Genomic DNA, 21,110 nt, shown 5'->3' on the forward strand with positions numbered 1-21,110 from the left:
CAGGCAAGCCAAGGGTCAGGGGTATTAGATGACTTGCTCTGGGTCATCGTTTAGAACCCAGGTCCCCTGATTCCCAAGCCAGGTCTGTCTCAGATCCCCGTGCTGCCTCAGAAAGCATGGAGTAGCTGCTTTTCTTCTTCTGTGCCAAACCCAACAGTGGAAAGCTGGATTGCCCATTAAAATTCTGCTCACTAATTCAAAAGGCATTAAAAATTAAGAATCTATCTCTTTTGTCAAGTACCTTTCCTTTTATTAATTATCTAATCACAACAGACACAATTGATTAATACCCCTTGTTACACTTATTTCCAGCTTATTGATAAGGTCCACCTTGGTACTATGGTGTATATGAAGCAAAGTTTATTTAAAAATTAGTAGAGCATTTAAAATGAAGGTAAATAAAACCAGCCCAATCTCAACAGGAGAATTGTGGGGAAATTCATGAGGGGGGGGTAGTTACTTTCAATGGTAATTTTAAGTAGATTCAGTCTCTAGCATTGAGCCTACAGAAGATAGCATCTTAAATACAAATTTCATTCTCTGATGGCAGAAAAACTGTTAAACAGCTGGAGTCCAGGAAGGAAAATAGCCTCGAGTAGGGTGAAATTCCAAAACACACTATAAAAACAAGCGCCTGTTATTTTTATTTGTGTAATTTATCTTGAGAGGGAGGCAAGTAAATATTTAAAAAACAAAGTCAATAATTCTCTTTTTATTTGTTCAGACAAATGCAAAGGTCAGTAACCAAACTCCTGATGTGATGCACGCCCAGGAGACAGGACCACTGCAGTGATTTTTTAGGCTTGTAATTACTACCAGTTTGCAAAGAGCATGCACATTTACATAATATAAAGCAATGTGTTATCAATACAACAAAATGCGGATACGGCAGCTGGAGCTGGCAAAATTAACTGGACCTAAGGGGGAATTAACTCTTTTAGCCCACACTAAATGTTCCCGGGATCTCCAGAAAGTAGACATTTTCGAGGTTGATGATGGGAACAGATGTATCCTCTGATGCCTACCATTTCTGCAGATGGTACATACAGGGTGCAACAAAAATCGAACAGCAAGAAATTAGAACTAATCCCTTACGTGTATATGATGCACTGATATTTTACAAAACATTTTCAGTCAGAATCTCCAATGATCTCTGTGATAAAGTGCATGTAGTACAGGTGGGAGAAGTGAGCTTGCTCAGAGCCACTCAGGTAGTAAGTGTTTCAAGTAGAAGGGAAACTAGTGTCGCATGACTCAGAGTCAACCTTTCTGCCACGCTCTGCTTTCAATCAAACAAAGTTTATTACTCAATGTCTTAGGAAATGCTTGCATCTCAAAATTCACACTATAAGCATGTTAATTTCATCTGGAAGATGGCTATTACTTTGTCCTCAATCCTGTCATGACTGTGTACTCAGAGACGTTGAGTCTTGGAGTTGAGATGTTGCAGATGAAGGTGTGAAGTTAAGTGATTGTCCCAAATCCAGGCCAGATCCAACCCTGTGATTTGGCACTCCTGTCTCCAGGCTTCCAGCTGACTATTCTTTCCAACACAGCCTCTTCCTTCTCAAAGCTTCTTACTTTTACATAAGGGATAGTCATGATAGCTGTGTCTAACTCTCAGAGGGCTGAAAAACCACATAATGTAAGGTAAGTAGATAAGTAAGTGCTTAGAAAGGTGCAAAGAAATAAGCTAATACAAAGCAATATCTCTATTCTGGTCTTTATGGATTAATCAAGTGGACTCTTCCAAACTGTAGATGGCTGCTTCAGTCCTGCTGGGGTTCATCTGGCACTGATGCTTTGCCCTTCCTCTTCGCCTGCTCCAGCTCTAGCAACATAAGGAAATAAGAGTTCCATGCTCTAATTAATTTTTGGTGTCTGTACACTTCTGGGGAGATCTCTTTCACTCTTGTGATTGCCTAATGATGCTGTGACCTTAGAAGCTGACTTGTCTTTGCATTTCATTCCTATTTTAAAACACATATGAATGAAGTTCAGCATTTATTTCCCCAAAGTCTTAAGAGTTCTGCCTCCTTGTTCTGCCTTGTGATTATCTTGGATTTCAGAGCAAATCATGACATGGTAAGGATTTTGAGAGAGACAAAGCATTCAACCACAGAGTCTCAATTCTTGAAGATATAGTCAGTTAAAAACGCCTTGATTTCAGCGAGTTCATCTGAATGAGTTAGAGTGGAGCAGAAAGAAAGAGTATGAGACTTGGAATGTGGATCCTGGAGCTCTGATCCTGGTTTTACCACTAAGTTGCTTTATAACTCTTGGCAAGACACTTCACTGTGAGGTCAGGCAATTGGATGGTGTCTAAGGACAAGCCCGGACTGCAGCCATCTAGGGCTTCACATTATCCGGAAGTCTATGGCAGCGGAAGTACTTCACCTGAAATTCTTGGCAGGTGTTTATTCTTTAATATCTACGGGAAACAGACTACGTACACACACATATAAAGCATTCTGAATTACGTTTTTGGAAAAGACTATGGATCAGATTCTTGGAACGTTTTGACAAATCTCAAGTAGAGGTTCCTAATCTTGACTCTGCAGGTTTGGAAGGGCTCATCAGCTATGTTCTCATTTATTTCTGGCTATTGGCTAGTTATGGAGTGGCGAGCATCTTAACTGTACATTGTTAATTACAATTAACTGCTTTCACAGTAGCTAGTGATTACTAGCTTTTAATGAAAAGACTATTTTACTTTAAGTAGTTCCTACAACTTTTCAGGCTAAAAAGGATGGACTTCAAGAGATCTTTAGAGTGGAGCTTTCAGTGTCTCCAAATGTCCCCATCACTTGAACTTTAGGATAGAATGCATCCTTTAGATCAGGTCGTTCATATGACTTAGGCCTCTTCTAGGAGGAGGTCAAAAACAAGTCAGGGAATTGGAGTGGACACCTGGGCATTTGGAGTCAGGCTTCCCTGCTCTTTCATCTTGGAGAAGCTCTGTGTTTGAATTCAGGATCCTTGCTGGGTCGTTGTGAAACTTAAATGAGATAAAAGATATGAAAGTGCTTAAGAACCACAAACACATGTTCAAGTATTCACTCTTGCCTATACTGATCATGCAAAGTCATCTCTTATTATTCCCTAAAGCTCATTTAAGCAGACAATTTCCAAACCACCTCCAGAGAGAACTGGCATAGAGATAATCCTGTGGTAGAGGTAAGGTGCACAGAGAGGGGGTAAGGTTTACTACTGAAATGGCAGAGGAGGTTTTCAAGAAGAAATGACTCATGCTGACTCCTGAGGAGACCTGGAAGAAATGAGACCTCTTTTCTGGCACAGTGTAGGGGAAGGTAGGCCTAGATTCCCTCCTCCTCTATGGTTCTAAGTGAAGGATCCTTACTTCGAGGTGCCTTAGAAAATTTCCTTCTATCTTCCTACATTTCCTACCTCCTCTAGGGGAGGACATAACTCTAGTCATGTCCATAGCCTAGATGTACAGAGGATTTGGAGATGGGCTGATGGCACAATTCGTGGCTGGACAACTAAACTCTTTCTGTACTCTGGGTCCACATCAATAGAGCAGCTTCAAGTCATTCTTGTCTTTCTCTAGGCCAAGATCACTTCTCCTCCAAAGAGCAGACATTGAGTTGATGAAGAACCAGACTACTTAAGGAGTTCTTGTGCCACCAGTCAGCATGTACTGTGATAAGGGCAGGAAATCGTCCTGGGCCCCATTGTTATGTCTGTCGCTTCTGCTGGCCCCTCTTTCTGTCCTCTTCTCCTTGCACGCTAGTTCCTGCCATCTTTAAGGACCAGTGGCATCCCCGTTGCTGTTGCTTTCATCCTTCTCATTCTCTCTTCCTTTTTGGCTTCTTCATGATAATAATAGTGGTTATTAGTATAGTAAATCATGACAAGCCAGCCCTGGTGGTCTGGTGGTTAAGATTCAGCACTCTCACCGCCTCAGCTTGGGTTCGTTTCCTGGTCAGGAAACCACATCATGCATTTGTTGGTTGTCATACTGTGGCAGCTGCATGTTGCTGTGATGCTGAAAGCTATGCCACTGGTATTTCAAGTGCCAGCAGGGTCACTCATAGTGAACAGGTTTCAGCAGAGCTTCTAGACTAAGACAGACTAGAAAGAAGCACCTGGTGACCCACCTCTGAAAAAACTGGCCGTGAAAACCCCATGAATAGCAGTGAAGCATTGTCTGATATAGTGCTGGAAGGTGAGAGGATGGCACAGAAACACGGGGCAGGGTTCTTCTCTGCTGTACACAGGGTCCCTAGGAGTCAGAATTGACTTTACGTCGCTAACAACAAAATTGTCACAGAGTATTTGGAAAACAATTTTTAGATCTGTAATCTGATATCACAACTGCGAAGTATGACAAATTATGTCCATTTTGTAGAAGAGGAAACTAATACTCAAGAGTTATAAGATCAAGAAAAGACTTATTTAAGGTTCACATAGCTACTCAGAGACATGTCTCCTGGCTCAAAATCCTATAATGTTTGCATTGCACCATGTTTTTGTTTTACTTGTTTGTACAAATTTATTCTAAAGAGAAATCAGATATCAGTCAAGTACATGTTACTGAGAATTAAAGTGTTTTCCTCTCCTTATGGAATTAAAGTCTTGTCCTTTGGTAAAGTGATTTTATGTAAAAAGAACACTGGACTCAGAGTCAGGACTCCAGGGTTCCAATCCCAGATAGCCTTCTGTAAGATAAATGCGGCATTTGATGAGGAGGAAAAGCTTAGGTGTCTTGCAGGACCCCTGTGTTGCACCACTTCAGGGTTGGCCGTTTACTTTGTGCAACATGGCAGTGATATTGTGTATTGTATTTTAGATTCTAATGATATAACATTGATGCTTATAATGTAAGCATCAATCATTTATTTCTTTTCAATCCGCCTATTTGTTTTATATAATAGTGTTGAAATTTTGATTGTGTAGAATATGTAATATTCATATTAAGTATTTATTTGTCTAAATTGTGTGTTAATTCTAGCTGTGTGACTTTCTTCAAACCATGTCACTTCCTTGATTCACGGTTTCAATCCTTCTCTTTTTTGCTGAGGAAGATTGGCCCTGAGCTAACACCTGTGCCCATCTTCCTCCATTTTATGTGGGACACCGCCAGAGTATGGCTTGATAAGCGGTGCATAGGTCCATGCCCAGAATTTGAACCTGTGAACCCCGGGCCACTGAAGTGGAGCGTGTGAACTTAACCACTACACCACCGGGCCGGCCCCAATTCACAGTTTCTTTAACTATATTAGAATGGCCTCAGGCTCCACTTCTAATGTCCTCTAACCTAGACCTGTGTAGATTTTTAAAAGTGCTCTGAAAAATGTGTGAGTACATGCGTGTGTGTGTGTGTGTGTGTGTGTGTGTGTGTGTGTGTGTGTGTTGGGGGAGGTTTGCAGGTGTAGCCAGGAGCCCATTCCTCTAAATTGTCTCTGAAACCAATATGATCCATCGTTTTCTCAGATACTGACAGCCAGCCTTAGCTGTCTGTAGGTGCATTTAGGGCTGGGTCACTCATTCACTCATTCATGCTTCAACTCAATTAATCTTTATGAAGTACCCACCCTGACAGGCCCTGTACTATGATGAGTAAGAATAGGTTCGTATGTCAGAGGAACTCATGGATCAATACCAATACAGATAGGCAATACCACACACGCTGTGCTGGGAGTATGAAGGAAGGCTTCCATGGAAGGAAGTCATCCTGGGCAGTCATGGCAGGAAAGGCTTCAACGCTGGGGTAGCGATGGTGGAAGTTTGCCAGGCAGACAAGCGAAGAGGATGAGGAGTGTGTTGGAAAGGATTTCCTGGTAAAGAAAACAACATATGCAATGTCCAGAGATGTGATGATAAAGGTGGGTGATGTATTTGTTTATTTAACCACTTCACCTATGCAGACACTGTGTCTGTATTAGCAGATTATGGCTGTAGTTGGAGACTGAGAGCCAGGTTGTCCTGCGAGTTCAAGGAAAGCAGAAACAAGTGCCTGAAAAATTTTTCCTTGAGACATTGAGTGTCTCATTAACAAGCCTAGATCCTGAGCTCAGAGACTCTCGGTTCTCACCCAGCTGGGCCCATGCCACCATGACTGAATCCTGAGTGACAGATGAAAGAGAGACCTGGGATGCAAACCACATACCAATTTAGTAAAACAGCCCTTTTGGGATTTCCACAAAGATCCTGAATGCAGAGAAATGACACCATTTCTAGCTTTCTAATGCAATTTTGAAAATCTTTCTAGTGACCTACCCCATTTGTATTCATTGACTTGACGGTGCATGGGAATTGCCTTTGGTGGTGATGAGGGTTGTTTTAGGGGGATCTTGGCAGGCTTCTTACCTCCTATCCCCCAAATTTTCCCTCTCTGGGTTACAAAGCCTTGCCTCTCACGTGGTGAGACGAGGTTTAGGAAACAAAGCCCCAGAAAGAGTTGATGCATTGACTGTCTCTGTGGGTCAGGGGTCCTTGCCTCTGCAACTCACATGCAGAACTCTCTGGAGCTTGGTGAAATGAGAATATTGAACTGGATGATCATTAAAGATCTTTCCAGATTTCATGTTATGTTTAGATTTGAGGTATAACTGATACAGTTCATCCTCCCAGGGCAACTTTTGGCAGACAGTGGGGTGGCAGTGTGTATCTGAAGAGGGCCAGGAGGATGTGCCCGGTGGGTAAGAATGGACCAAAATGGGGCTATCACGAATGGATGGCTCTGCTGGGACAGGACCCTTGCTGTCAGATGGTCAGTGCTGAGCCCCATCCATCTGAGTAGTCCAGTGTTAGGTGTGGGTGCCTGTGGCATACACCCTCCTACGTGCCTACATCCTTTGGAGAATGCCATTTCCCTGCCTGGAATGTGCTTCCAGAATTCATCTCTGCAACAGGCTAATCTCCCAGTGTGGCCCCCGCAGATTCCATGGGCAGATTCCGTGCTAAGCTTTGGCTTTCTCACTTTCTGTCTCTTCAGTTCACCTGCTTGGTCCTGCTGGGAGTGGGCAAACATGCCATCTGCCCAGGGCTTCAGATCAGAAAACAGAGGAGGCATAGTTTCAAAGGAAAGCTCCTCATTTATATGTAGCAGAAGCAGTTTCATTGTGGAAGCAACGTGTATTTTTATTGTCTACAAATAAAATACAACTTAATCCTCAAAATGAGGCCATGTAAAGGGAAGATAAGCTCAATAAAAATCAAAACCTTGAAACTTACTTTGAATGTATAATTTTAGGAGCAGTCATCTTCTCCATTAATTATGAAATTATTATTGGTGTGTAACCAATGAAATTACCTCTTAACATTTTGATGCCTCCCCCTCCTTTTTCTTGAAATGGAGAATAGAATCCAAAATGAATATTTATTCCAGTTAAACTTCCTGGTTTCAAAAAACAGTCTTGCTGCCCATTGATACTTCCCAGGTGAATGCTATCCCCCAGGCTTCCTTTGACATGCTTGAACATTATGCATGAGCAATTTGGGTTGTAAAACCAGTTTGCAAATAAATGAATTTCAGAGATCTGTTTAACAAGAAGGCAAAATAGTGATCAAAGTGTTCAGCTGATTAAAAGGGGAACAGAAAAAATTAGGGGATAAGAAGAGACAGAAATGAAGGGTATATGATGTATGTGTAGATGATCAAACCCGCAAGCAGACAGCACTGAGGCTTCGGGAGGACTGACATCTTCCTTCTCAGTGCTGTCGGAGCCTGTGGACTCATGAGGGTGACGGCAGATGTATTGTTGGATTGTATTGTTGCTTTTTTGCTTGTAAAGTTCTTTCACTTATGTTACCTCCTTTGATCTTCTCAGCAGTCTGCTAGGAAAGAAGGAGCAGGATGGCAACTCCCATTTCACAAATGAGATTGAGAAGAGAAGTGACTTGCCCAGGAAATACAGTTTGTTTTTAGCACAGTCACAATAGAGTCAATTCTTGCCAATGAGCCACAGCTACCCTGTCCATGTTTCATCCAGGGTCCACCTTCCCCAGAAGTGAAGTCACTGTTCTGCTGTAATGTAGCCATTAGTGGTCCCCAATCCTGATACCAGACTTCCTTAGAAATCTCTCTCCAGAAACTATATTCTTGATCTGTGTTTTCTTTGAAAAGAAATATTGCTGAAAAGATTAATTTCTTAAACGAAAGTAAAAAGGTGGGATAGTGGAAAGGATAGACGGAAGCTGCAATGTGCCACATTACCTGGAATATCATTCAGCCCAAAATCTAGAATTATGCCCAAATATCTCAGCTTGGCACTAAAGGCCCTTCACTTTTCCAGCTTTATAATCCAACTTCCAGTGTGGCCTAATCAAGGCCTGTGCCATTATTTGCTGCTTCCCAAATACACTCTGCACTTTCTCGTCACATCTCAATATGAATCTCTCATCCCCAACAGGAATCAACTTCTCTTCTCTTTTCTGTCTCCTTTTTCTCCCCTTCTTCTTCTTGTTTCTTCCTTTTGGAACTCTATCCGATAATGATTGTACCAACAGCTAGCGTTAATTGCAGTGTTAGTTTTCTATTGCTGCTGTGATATATTTCCATAAACTTAGTGGCTTAAAACAATGAAAATTTTATCTTCTTATAGTTCTGTAGGTCAGAAGTCTGCAATGGGTCAGACTGAACTAAAATCGCGGTTTGGATAGGGCTGTGTTCCTTCTGGAGGCTCTAGGGGAGGATCTGTTTCCTCGCCCCCTCCGGCTTTTAGAGACCACCTACATTCCTTGACGCATGGCCTTTTTCCTCCGTATTCAAAGCCAGCAATGTGGGGCCAAGTTTCTTCTCATGCTGCCATCTCTCTGTTTGCTCTTTTCTGCCGTGGGTGCTCTTCTCTTGTAAGGACGCTGAGTCTTCCACACTGGAAGCAGGGCCCTCTCCAACTTGTTTACCATTGTAACTTCAGGGACTAACAACAGTGAATGAAGGCTCAGGGCAAATGCCACCTCCCCATGGCACTTTTCTGAATGTGCCCTCCTGGAGGTCACCTCTATACTCTTTCTAAGTTGTCAACTCCTCATGTGCTATCCCGGGGTCTCACTCCCCAAGGCGTGCTTCACAGCACCAGCACAGTGCACGCCCACAGCTGTGTTGTCCTGCCTCCCTGCTTCTAGCATTATTTGAATTACTCTTCCCACTTCCTTGCAGGGTACGGATCCAAACACACACTTTAGAATGCTCTGTCTAGCTCTCTTCTTCTCCAAGTCTGATCAGTGTTTGTAAACAGCGAATATTCATATGCTTTTATAATTCTTTCCTGAGCCCCTTGACCCCTCACCAGAAATGACTACTGAACTCAGAACTGAGGAATTCCAAACACAAAAGGCTGATACCCCACTGAAATGCCTTGTAAGTTTCTCCTTAAAATTCACAGGCTTGTACATACTGCTTGCCAACTGCCCACTAGGGAGTCCGAGACTGAATGCTAATTTTCTTCTTGAAAACTCTGAGGACAGACGCTAAGGAAAAGCAATCACAAAAAAAATATGCCCCCCCACACCCCTCAACTTCCTTTCTGCTATTTTTTAAAATCAATTTCTGATATCTTACAGAAGAGCTAATATATGGACTTTGGAGTCAGAAAGACTTGGGTTCAAACGACAGGATGGCCGTCGCCTAGGTGTGTTATCTAGAGTAAGTTACTTCACCTTTCTGAGCAGGGCCCCTGGGCACAGCTCTGCCGCTGTTCACTGCACAACCCCAGTGGATGCCATTCATGTGGCCCACAATGAAACCAACACCCCCTAGAAGTGTGCTCTGCAGCAGCCCTAGCTGTGCTTCACCGTATATAAAATGTGGATTGGATCACCTGCCCCATGTGCTGGTTATGGAGGTAGACTGACAAGTTTATGTTTAAAGTGCTTGGCATATATTAAGGTCACAATAAGTATCAGTTCATTTTTTGGTTTGAAGCTAGTTCTTGGGATGGTCTCGTGCTCACTGGGCTGACAGCGTTTCACACAACCACTCACGAGAGGGTACTTTAAGCCCTTTCAGTGCACGCAAACATATAATTTGGCTCCTGAGGGATTGGGGTTGATTATTGTTTATGATTGAGTGTTGTGCTTTCATCTGAGTTGACTCATTAGGCACAGAGAATGAAAACAGGTGCTGCTCTGTGGTGTGTCATCACCATACACAGCTTCTCTGCCCTGTCACTCTGGCTTGGGCATAAGGGAAAGAGAGTTCTAGGGCAAATACCACTGTCTGGGTGATCTCTCCGAATGTTGACTTGGAGCACATTGCCTACCCGTTGAGCTCATTTGCCATAGCACAGAAAGAGTCTGTCTCCGATTTCGGTGTGTGTCCACTGCCGGCTTTCAGGCTCTACCCCTCCCTTTTCCCTCTTGTTCCATATCTGGACAAGCTGATAAGAAAGCCTGGTGCACCCTCCATCAGCACCAGTGGGAAGCTCAAACCATGCAATCTGTGGGCTGTGTGCACAGGGGCCTTCACCCTGGCCCCAGCCCCTAACCACAATATAAACCAAGCCACTTGCCCCAGCAGCTTGGCTGCCTGTCCTGCTCATCCTACAAATTTCCATTATCTGAGCAATTAATCTTTTCTTGCCATCTTGGTGCATGTGTAGCATCATCAGTCTCAATCACAACCAACTTTGGGGGGGAGGTTGATCTCATCCTCCACTGGGCAACCACAAAACATTAATTTTGCCTTTAATGCTCTCATTTGGAGGCATCTAGATTAGAAGGACATGAGGATGAAAGATCCGAGTGTGAGTCTTGTTTTAGCTAGTCATCAGCTGCATGGTATTGGTAAAATGACTTACATACTTTCATTTTTTGAAATAGGCATTGTGATGAGTCAATGGATAAAGACTTTAAAGTGCCTGAGATGGGGCTGGCCCCGTGGCTTAGCGGTTAAGTGCACGTGGTCCGCTGCTGGCGGCCCGGGATCGGATCCTGGGCGCGCACCGACACACTGGCTGTCCGGCCATGCTGAGGCCGCGTCCCACTTACAGCAACTAGAAGGATGTGCAACTATGACATACAACTATCTACTAGGGCTTTGGGAAGAAAAAGGGGGAGAAAAAAAAGGAGGAGGATTGGCAATAGATGTTAGCTCAGGGCCGGTCGTTCTCAGCAAAAAGAGGAGGATTGGCATGGATGTTAGCTCAGGGCTGATCTTCCTCACAAAAATAAATAAATAAAGTGCCTGACACCATGTTCACATATAGTACCTGCTGGATTATGATGCTGCCTGTCCTATTAAATGGATAGTGACTTTAGAGTGACTAGAATATGGAATAATGACTTTAAAGTGCTTAACACAGAAACCGGCGTGTGGTAGGTATTCAACTAAAGTTAGCTTTCTTTCCTTTTTACCCTCTCTTCTCTTGATACTCCTTTATCACCACGAAGAAATTGAGCAATAGGTTTTTACTTCTTGCTTAGCTACTCTCTCAGTGTCCTGTCTAAACCTTGCACTGGGTTACCTGTCTGCAGGTAAACCCGTGCCAGGAGAAGGCACTTGATTTCATGATGCTAAAGGGCAGAGCGGGCCTAGAGTTGGAGAGGGGAGGAGGGAGTCAAGTTTCCTGGAGTTGTCATCACCTGATCTAGACAATAAGGCCTTGGAACTATTATTGACCATTTCCACAAAGGCCATATGATGTGAAAAGAGGAAACCAGATTTTTGGGTTTGAGTGAAAAAGAATGTCCATCTCATGGCAGAGTAGAAGTGTATTAGCAGACTTGCTAAAATACATCATGGACTCAGACTTTTATGAAAGGGCATTTTGGAAAGAAGGAAATGAGAAGCAAAAAGAGGAGAAATCAAGCTTTAGGGTGGACATGGGTGGGGAGCTCAGAGTCTTAAATGAAAAGGCAATGGTTAAAAAAGGAATCTTTTTTATTGGGGATAAATCCCCAATCTTTGTTGGGGATTATGGTTATAAAACACTCTATAATTTAGGTCTTGTAATTTTGAAGACAGCATTAAAAGTAATGATAGTTAACAGGATCTGCTGTTGCTGTGAGGCAACAAAGCTATAAATAATTATCTTTTCTTTTTCTTTTTAGCTCAGTTTTATTTTTCCCCATGCCCAATTCATTGTTGTTTTCAAAGAGAGATTTGCAAACCCTTTGGTGCCCCAAACTTAGGGTGACCTTTGTTCAGTACATAGTGAACTCTGTTCTTCCAAAGGAACAGTTCTGTTTTCTGGCCAACTTTCCTTTGTGGAATAATAGAATTCTAGATTGTCACAGCTAGAATGACCTTAGAGATTATTTCTTTCTAGAGGCGAGGAGACCAAGGTCTAATTAGGTAAAATAACTTGCCCAAGATCATACTACCTGTTAATGACTGAATATCTTGCCTTTGTTCCTGTGTTGTACCACATAGTGTACAAGTGGCCATGTCTCAGTATCATGAGGAACGTTATTAATCTATCTCTATATTTAATGTGTACTTGAGATTTTTTTCTAAACTTTTATCTGGGTCACCGATAACGCATTTGACATTGATTCTGTCTTACTTTGTGGCCTTTATCGAGTCTTAAAATTAGAGAACAATTAAAAATGTATATGCCTTAACATCTCACACAATTTCACACAATGCGAGCATTCCTTTTACAACATTTCTGATGAGTAAACATCTAGTTTTCTTTAACAATTCCAGAGACAAAGAGCCAGTATGGACTCTGAGTCGTTCTGTTTTCTCCTACTCATATTTAACACCAAACCCTCTGCCTAAGCCAGCCTATTCCTTCTTCATTTTTGATTATCTTATTCCAAAACTTAAATCCTTTATTCTTAGGCAAGAGACATTTTTCTCAAAAAATATTTTCTCAGTTCCTCCTCAGCTTTCTTGACCCTGTTCTATTGTGTTTGTTTGACTGTGTCATCAATTGTTCGAGTCTTTTTAAAATTGGAGCTTGTTGCAGAGCTTGGTGAACTACCTGTAAAAACGAACAGTCTCACCTATTTTGCTTTTGTTTTGGTGATTAGTGATGGTATATTGTCTCTTTTTAATGTCACAACAACCTCGTGGAAGAGGCAGTGCAGGTAATATTGCTCTGGATGATGAAACCAAAGCTGAACGAGGCCACTTAATTCATAGACATCCAGACAAGTGGTAAGAGACAGATGTCAGACAGGCATGTTGATCTATATCATTCAGGCTCAGTTTTGTTTTTGACAACACTGTGTGTGTTCTCCCCATTAGAGCAATGTCTTGCACCTGTGACTGTGTTTGGGCTGGCAGGACATTTTTCTGGGAATGTGAGATAGTTCTTTGTGTCTCTCAAATCAACTTTGTACTCTAATCTGTTCCCTCACAGCTTGTTTCTGGTAGCCACCACGCACTGCATGATTTTATTTTTTACATTTTGTCTATTTTGAGTAGCTAATTCCCTTCCTCTCTCCCTGCCTTTATATCTGGCCTAGATCTCTTAGGATGGAAGCACAGTGTTTTCCAGATTGTGCATCGCTTCCCGAATTCATGACAGCTATTTGCCTTTGATTTCCACACTGGAATCTTGCCTATGAAATGTGTCCAACTGTTCCTAGGTAATTTCTCAGTTTTAGACTAATTCCAATCATGTTGAAACAAAACAGACTTGTAAGACATAAGCTCAGTTTTTAGATTCTGAGAACTGGCATTTTTTCATTCAGTTCTAGAATTAGAAATGAGTTGAGGAAGAGCTGGAGAAGAGTAGGCAGCTCTGGACCACTGGCACATTGGAGGGCAGTGAATGGGGAGGAAGAGTAGGCACATCACTCTCCTCTCTCTCTGACCCTCAGCATCACTGTTGGTAAGACAGGCATACTGACATCAACCTGCTACTCTTCCTCTACATCCATGAGAGAGCATGAGTGAGGGCCCCTTATGGTGCCGGAAACATGGGAGGCCCTCAGCAAATGATGACTTCTTCTTTCATAACCATTGAGATCAGGCATGAAAAATGCTGTGAGAACTTCAAAGGTCTTATTATCATTGTTAATTCTTTCTGGGTGCTTAGAGTTTCACTCCTTAATTAGGGGCCACTCCCTTAACTTTTTGGGAACAACATTAAATCAAAAAGGCTGCCTTTAATCTCCCTGAATAAGTCACACCCAGATTTTTAAATACAATTATAATCTCTAACTAATCATGGCGTAAATGCTGACAGCTTGCTGCCTAGAAAGGGGTGAGTATATATCAGCCTCCTTACTCACCACTTCAGGCTCTCCATTCCTGGATTAACCAGATACGAAGTGTGAGAATGAGCTCTGCCTTTCCACTTTTGGGAGTCTTCTTGCAAAACAAGTCATTCTGGTCTAGGAAGCTGCTGTGCTGTCCTACCTGGTCCCTGCAGGGTAAGCAGCGAACAGAAAACAGGAGTCATCATAGTACTGAAAAGCACGAGCCTTGGAAGCAGACAGATGGATTGATTCAAGTCCGAGATTAGCCATTCTACTGCTGTAAAGTAAGTGACAAGTTATTTCATCAATGTAAGTCCCATCTCCCTCATTTATAAAAGGGAAACCATATTGCGTACACTTTGGGTTGCTATGAGATCAAAAGAGATAACGCGTGTCATGCACTGTCACATAGTAGATGCTAAATGAATATTAGGTTACTTTCCAGACTTTCTGTATAGGCACTGACATCTGCCTCATCAGAATGCTTTTACTTCCCATGCAGGCGAATCCGCCCTTCTGCAGTCCCAAACACTGAGTATTTCCACTTAATGTTTTCACAGCCTACCTAAAACGCCAAAAGGAAGAACATATTCCTCATATGTTTATTCAACCTGTTAACACCCGTCGAGGTCCTCAGATATGAGATGCAGGTTAATTGGAAATTATATTTCATGTTAAAATATTAACTAATCTCTTGTACTGCATTAGAAAACAATCATTTAAGAGATACATTAAATCAATAGTAGAGCTTCTGAAATGTTTTATATTTTAGAAACTATATAAAGCATTCAGATGCTTTGATGAGACCTGCATTTGAATTATCAATTTCTATGTTCATGCGTCTTACAAACTCGCACTATGTTATTTAAATGCAATATATATATGTATATACACATAACATAAATATAAATAACATTTCCTTGTGAATAATAGAGCCACGTCATATTTCCATTGTTTAGATATATCTCTGAAAATAAAGGATAGTCTGTCATTTACTAATAGGGTAATTCCAGATTTATTTTATCCAAGGACTTCAGCTTTTCTCTCAAAATAAAGCACAATTAACTCACACCAGCATTCTTTCCTTTAGCAAACATTTATGAAATAACTACTATGTGGCAAGACCGTGTGATTCCTTTCCTCTGATTTCTTGGTTCCATTGGTTTTTTTCCAAAACAGTCTCCTTAGGTGAAGTTGAAGGTTGAATATTGTTGGTATGTTTTGGAGGGAATGTCATAGTCAAAACAGAGATATTGGATCCAAAATTAGTTGCTGACCTAAGAAGGCAGCAATGCTCCTGATTGGAATTGTGAAGTCAAGTGGAGGACGACAAAGGGGGAGAAGAGAGATGTTTGTGCAAATAATCCATAACCAATCTATAAATTAAAATTGGGGTGAGTTTATTATGAACCATATAGCCTGGGAGAGTCCTTTCACACAGGATTGGAGCACTCCAAAGAACGGGGGTTGTACAGAGTGGTTATATACCGTCAAAGAGCATGTATCACATGTGACTGGAATGTCCCTTTTACAATAGTTATGAGATTGCCTAGCTGGCACAGCAATTCACACAGCAATTGCTGAACACAGCAAGTAGCAGATCTGTGGTCTCAAGCTGGGTGGTCACAGGAGCACAGCAGGCCAGCAATAAATCCTTAGTTTAAGGAGAGATGCTTATCCTTAAGGAAATGCCAGTGTGGGGGAAGTTACATCCTTATCTTTATGGGCATTGTTCTTGTCTTTGGGACATAGTAAATACTTAAAGCAGATATACAATGCATGCTCAAGGGCCATGTCCGGCCCTTTTGGAAAAACAGGTTCAGGCTGAATTAGTTTTACACCAAATGGCTTCCTCATATACTCCAGTACATCCTATTTCTTGTCATTTATTTATCAGAGGTGTGCTATGGACTGCGTGTTTGTGTCTCCTCAACATTCATAAGTTGAAACCCTAACCCCCAATGTGATGGTAATTAGGTCATGAAGGTAGATCCCTCATGATGACATTAGTGCCCTTATAGGAAGAGAAATAAGAGATTACTCCCTCTTCTCCTCCACACCACATGAAGACAGAGCAAGGAAACAACCTTCTGCAAGCCAAGAAGAGAGCTCTCCTCAGAACCCAACCATGCTAGCTCCCTAATCTCAGACTTCCAGCCTCCAGAACTGTGAGAAATAAACTTCTGTTTCAGCTACCTAGTCTGTGGTTTTTATTATAGCAGCCTAGACTGCCTGAGACAAGGTGGAAGAAGCAGATTGGGGAGCAGTGTGTGCGATTAAGAGGGAAGTGGTGTAGATAGATTCAAAACACAGAGGGCCAATGCCTAAGGCATAGTTCTTTTATTCCAACAATCAACAAGCCATCACTGATAATTACTGTATAGGAGACTGGAGATACAGTGTGAAAACATTCCTCCCCTTAGGAATTTCGTTCACTGGCTGTGCCCATCCAAGAAGTATCCAGGATGCAGGTCAAGGATTCATCTTGCCTGGTGTCTCTCTAACACACACATAGATGTACAAGGCTGTCATAGTTTAATGCTATTTGATATTTAGATTATACAATTACCTCCTCGCTTTCTGATTTCTGCATGAAAAAAAAATTCTGGCTAAAATTTGATTTACCACATAATTCTTCTATAGGGAGAAAAAGTATTTGTCAAAATACAGGAACAGCTGCTCTCCTTGATGGTTGTATTTTTCATTTTAAATTAATTAAATGACACCGTGTGGATTCATCCTTGACAGATTTATTCCCTCTTTGCATCCTGGGGGGGAAGAATCAAGAGCTGACCTTGGCCTAGTGAGATAAATGTGTATTACGCATATACAAGACCCAATAGTTATTTTTAACATATTGGCTATTCTTCTCTGAGGAACAAAGACTTGGACTTGAGTAGGAGAGAGTGGGAGGAAATATGGAGGCCACAGTGGGAGGAGGTGAAATGAGACCCGGTCAGGAGGCAGGAGGTGTTCTAGCTCCTGTTCTGTCACGAACTCACTGTGTGATCTTTGGCGAGTGGCTTAAAAACATGGTATAACGGTTTTTCTGACCTGCTAAAAAAGATAATAGTATCTAGTCCTAGTCCAGAGTCTTACTATGGATAGAACACTAACTCATGAGAACTAAGTAAAGAATAGTATGAATACATGTAAGAAAAAAAAAATCACATTTGTAATTATTATCCCTGGCAGTGTGTGTCAGAATCACCAGCTGTGAATTTCAAAAACCACAAATAACTAAGTTCCACCGTTGAGTCATCTTACCCTCTCCTTCACTACCCCCAACCCACACACATAGAAAATGAAGAAAAATGATGTGAAAAAGAGGTGTGGTTGGGAGAAACCATCCTGAGTTGCACACATGAGGCATATTTTCAAATGGAGGCTGCTAGATTGTGAGTCACTGGAAGGTAGGAAGCAGGGATCTCATTGCAGCTAGCTATGTGCCCCTCAACCTGAAATGATGCTTTAGCCACAGTTAGACCCTGAGCACAGTGTGACAGAGGAAGGCACACTGACTGGGGGTAGGAAGAGGGGTCAGGATATTAGGGTTTTAGTCTCTGCTATTCATAGCTATGGGACATTAGGCAAGTCAGTTTCTCTCTCTAATCTTTGATTTCCTGACCTGCAAAATAAGGTGATATGATATGGTGACCCTTACTGTTTTCCAAAGTATGGACTTTCAGGAGATAAACTTGGGCTCAAATTCTGGCCCCACCATTTATTTTTGATCGTGTGCAAATTAAGTGGCACCTAGTCTGTTAATTCCCTTCTGTTTTCTTCTCCTCTCCTCCAAATTGTAACATTCTGTGTGTCTAACAGCTCCATTTACTTCTGGTCTACCTCCTGCCTGTCTTGCTTTCAATTAATTATACAGAGTGATGAAGAGTAAATATGTAATGAATGGAGAGACAGCCAAAGCTGTGATCTGACACTTCTAGCTATAAAATGTCAGGAGAATTCAACTTCTTAAGATAGTACCTGTGAGGAGATACTGGAATATTAATAGTATGAGTCTCCCTTTACACATGAGAAAAAGTAAATGTTGTAAGATTGTGGCTAATAGTAATAAGGAACTTGAGAAATTGACTATAAACTCAGTTTTGCCAGCTACAAGACTCATGCATTTTTTTTTCTACTCTCCATATGTGATATGTACTTTACGATACCACTTCTTTGCTCTTTATAAACACTGGACTTATGTTTTAACTATTTGGGAGTCATTGGGCACTTAGCCTTTACCCAGAATGCTCAGTGGCATAGAATAACTATAGCTTTTGATACAACTAAAAGACACAATAAGAAAGATTCCATAGTGGTTTAGCAACTCTAAAAAGAAAAGTCACCTCAGCTCAACTGTGTTTCCTCCTGTTTGTGCGTTTAATCCAGGTTGCTCTTTATGAGTTTCTGCTCTTGCTCAGAGAATTCTTTCTGCTGCTCTTTGTTTTGATTATAGACGTATTTTGTTGAGCCTCCAAATGAGAAAAAAAAACAAAGACGAAAAAACCATTTATATGTTATGATTTATTGTCAAAATGGTTATGGTGGTGAGTGGGGATTCACTCTAGTTTATGAATAATATATTTACACTATTATGTCTCCCAGTTGAATTTATAAGATTGATGTTTAAAAGAGAGACTCTAAGTATGATGAATTGCTACCACGTAAATGTAGTCAATCTTTATCAGCTTCCATTCAAAATGAGCTGGAATGGTTGCAGGAATGTTCTGAGATGTTTCCAACCGGTGCTTTCTGCTATATTCTTACAATTCTTTTGGAAAAAAAGATATTGAGCACGAGACCCAAATTTTATGATAACTTGGGTGGGCCCAGCAGCAGTGTATGCTGGGACTTATTAATACAGAAGAAGAGGCAAAATCAATGATTCAGTCCAGGGGCTTCTGGAATGGCTGAAGGGTTGAGATGTCAACACTTGAACATGTGCTGTATTCAAATAGGCAGTAAATTTCATCTGAATTCAAGTGTTAGAGAAACGGATGGAGCCAGACAGCATCAATTTTCTGTACAATCACTTTTTGTAGCTAGAAATAGTAGAGCATTCTGGTTTATTCATTCGACTTATATTTATTTAGTACCTACTGTGCCCTAAGCATTGCTATAGGCATTTGGATACATCAGAGAACAAAGTAGACGAGTTCTTGCCCTCAGGAAACTTACATGCTACTGGGCAAGAGACAGAAATAAATTACTAAATAAGTAAATATGGAGGAGGTCAGACGATGAAAATGACTATGTTGAAAAATGAAGCAGCATAAGAAGGAGGGAGAGAGAGTTAGGGTGAATACAGGAAGATTTGCTTTTTCATTTAACTGATTAGGGATATTTTAGGAAAAACATGAAGGAAAAGAAAGAGCAAGCCAGGTGGATACCTACCTGTTAAGAGCATTCCAGATAATAAACGCATTGGGGTGGAAGTGGGCTTGGCATGGTTGAGATGATTGGAATGGGAGAAGTGTCAGAAATGGATGCAAAGATGGATAGCCATGCGTGTGTCTTCATGGAGCTTGGAAGGAAGGACCGAAGAAAGAAGCTGAGGATATCCATGTACTGAATGTACTGGAGCATGTTCTGAAGAATTCTACATGCTGGGTTCTCAGGGCATTCAGAGCATCTAGATCCTTATGTATCTCGTAAAAATCTGTCTGGTTCCTCCTCTGTCTAAGCTAAATATCTCAGAAACCACAAGAAAGAAATGCCACCAAATGCCCATTTTCTATGTGTTTAGATCCTAGGCCACATGGCCTCACCAACCACACAACTTACTCCAGGTCAGTCTTCCGAGGACTGTCCCTCTGCCCAAAAAGTGATTAAGCCTTTGAGCCTCCCTGCAGCTGAAGCAAGATCTGCTCTCTTTCATCTTCCCATCTGGCTCTAAATTTATCTTCTTTCCTTAGCTTGGTTAGTTGATCAAGGATGTTCTTATTAATACCCTTCTTACTCCACCTCATCTTCAGGGACTTCTCCTCCTCTCCACTGCCTCCAGGGTCATCTGTTTCCTATCTCCTCCTGGCCTTCCAGGTGATCACAGGGCATGAGTGAGACAGAATCTCTGCCCTCAAGAATCCTTCAGAGAGAAAACACCTGCCCAACTCATTGATACAAGTGGAGTTAGACTGAGATGCACGCTCTGTTGGAGGAGCAAATAAAGTGACACATGAGTTTGGAGAAGGAGAAGAACTTCTTTTTGCCACGAGAAGGTAATAGAGGCTCATGCAGAAAGTGACCTTTGAAGGATGAACGATATTGCAATAGGAAGAAGGGGCAAGGATTGGGAAAATACATTCCATGCAAAAGGAGCCACTTGGACAAGTATATGCATACATAAAAGTGCATGGTGTATTTCAAGAGCTTGAGTCAACCACTGTGTCTGGATAGTATTGTGCATGAAGGGAATCAGTAGGCCATAAGACAACCAGGGAAAGTGGACTTTATCTGAAAGGCAACAAAGAGCCACCTAAAGATTTTTAACATGATTGGATGGAGATGTTGCACATGATCAATTTGTTTTAAAGGAATTGTTCTTCCCAACAAGCTATAAATTGATTGAGATGTACACTTTGATGATGATGAGCCTGTGGGTCATGCCCCATAGAGGGAATCAGGGGATTCGAAAAACCCGCAGATTTATCATTTACCATCATTAAAATGATGCAGACTTAACATCCCTTGGTGCTTGCTATGTGCCAGGAACTCATCTAAACCCTTTAAGTAGAGATTATTGTTTAATTCTTACAAGGAGGCTATCAGCATGGTACTGTTATTTTAATATCACAAATAGGGGAAATTTCCCAAATAAGGGAAGAGTGAGGGAAGAGTGTTAGACTCATATAGTCAGGACTATAAGGGGCCTTTGAGGCCATGCATAGCCTTCTTTTTTTTTTTTTTTTGGGCAAAAAAAAAAGTTTTTCTTTATTTTTTATTTTATTTTTTTTTATTTTTTTATTTTTTTTATTTTTACTTTAATT

This window comes from Ceratotherium simum, chromosome 11 (assembly GCF_057802395.1).
Source record: "Ceratotherium simum simum isolate JZ-2026a chromosome 11, ASM5780239v1, whole genome shotgun sequence".
In the NCBI taxonomy this organism is placed as follows: Eukaryota; Metazoa; Chordata; class Mammalia; order Perissodactyla; family Rhinocerotidae; genus Ceratotherium; species Ceratotherium simum.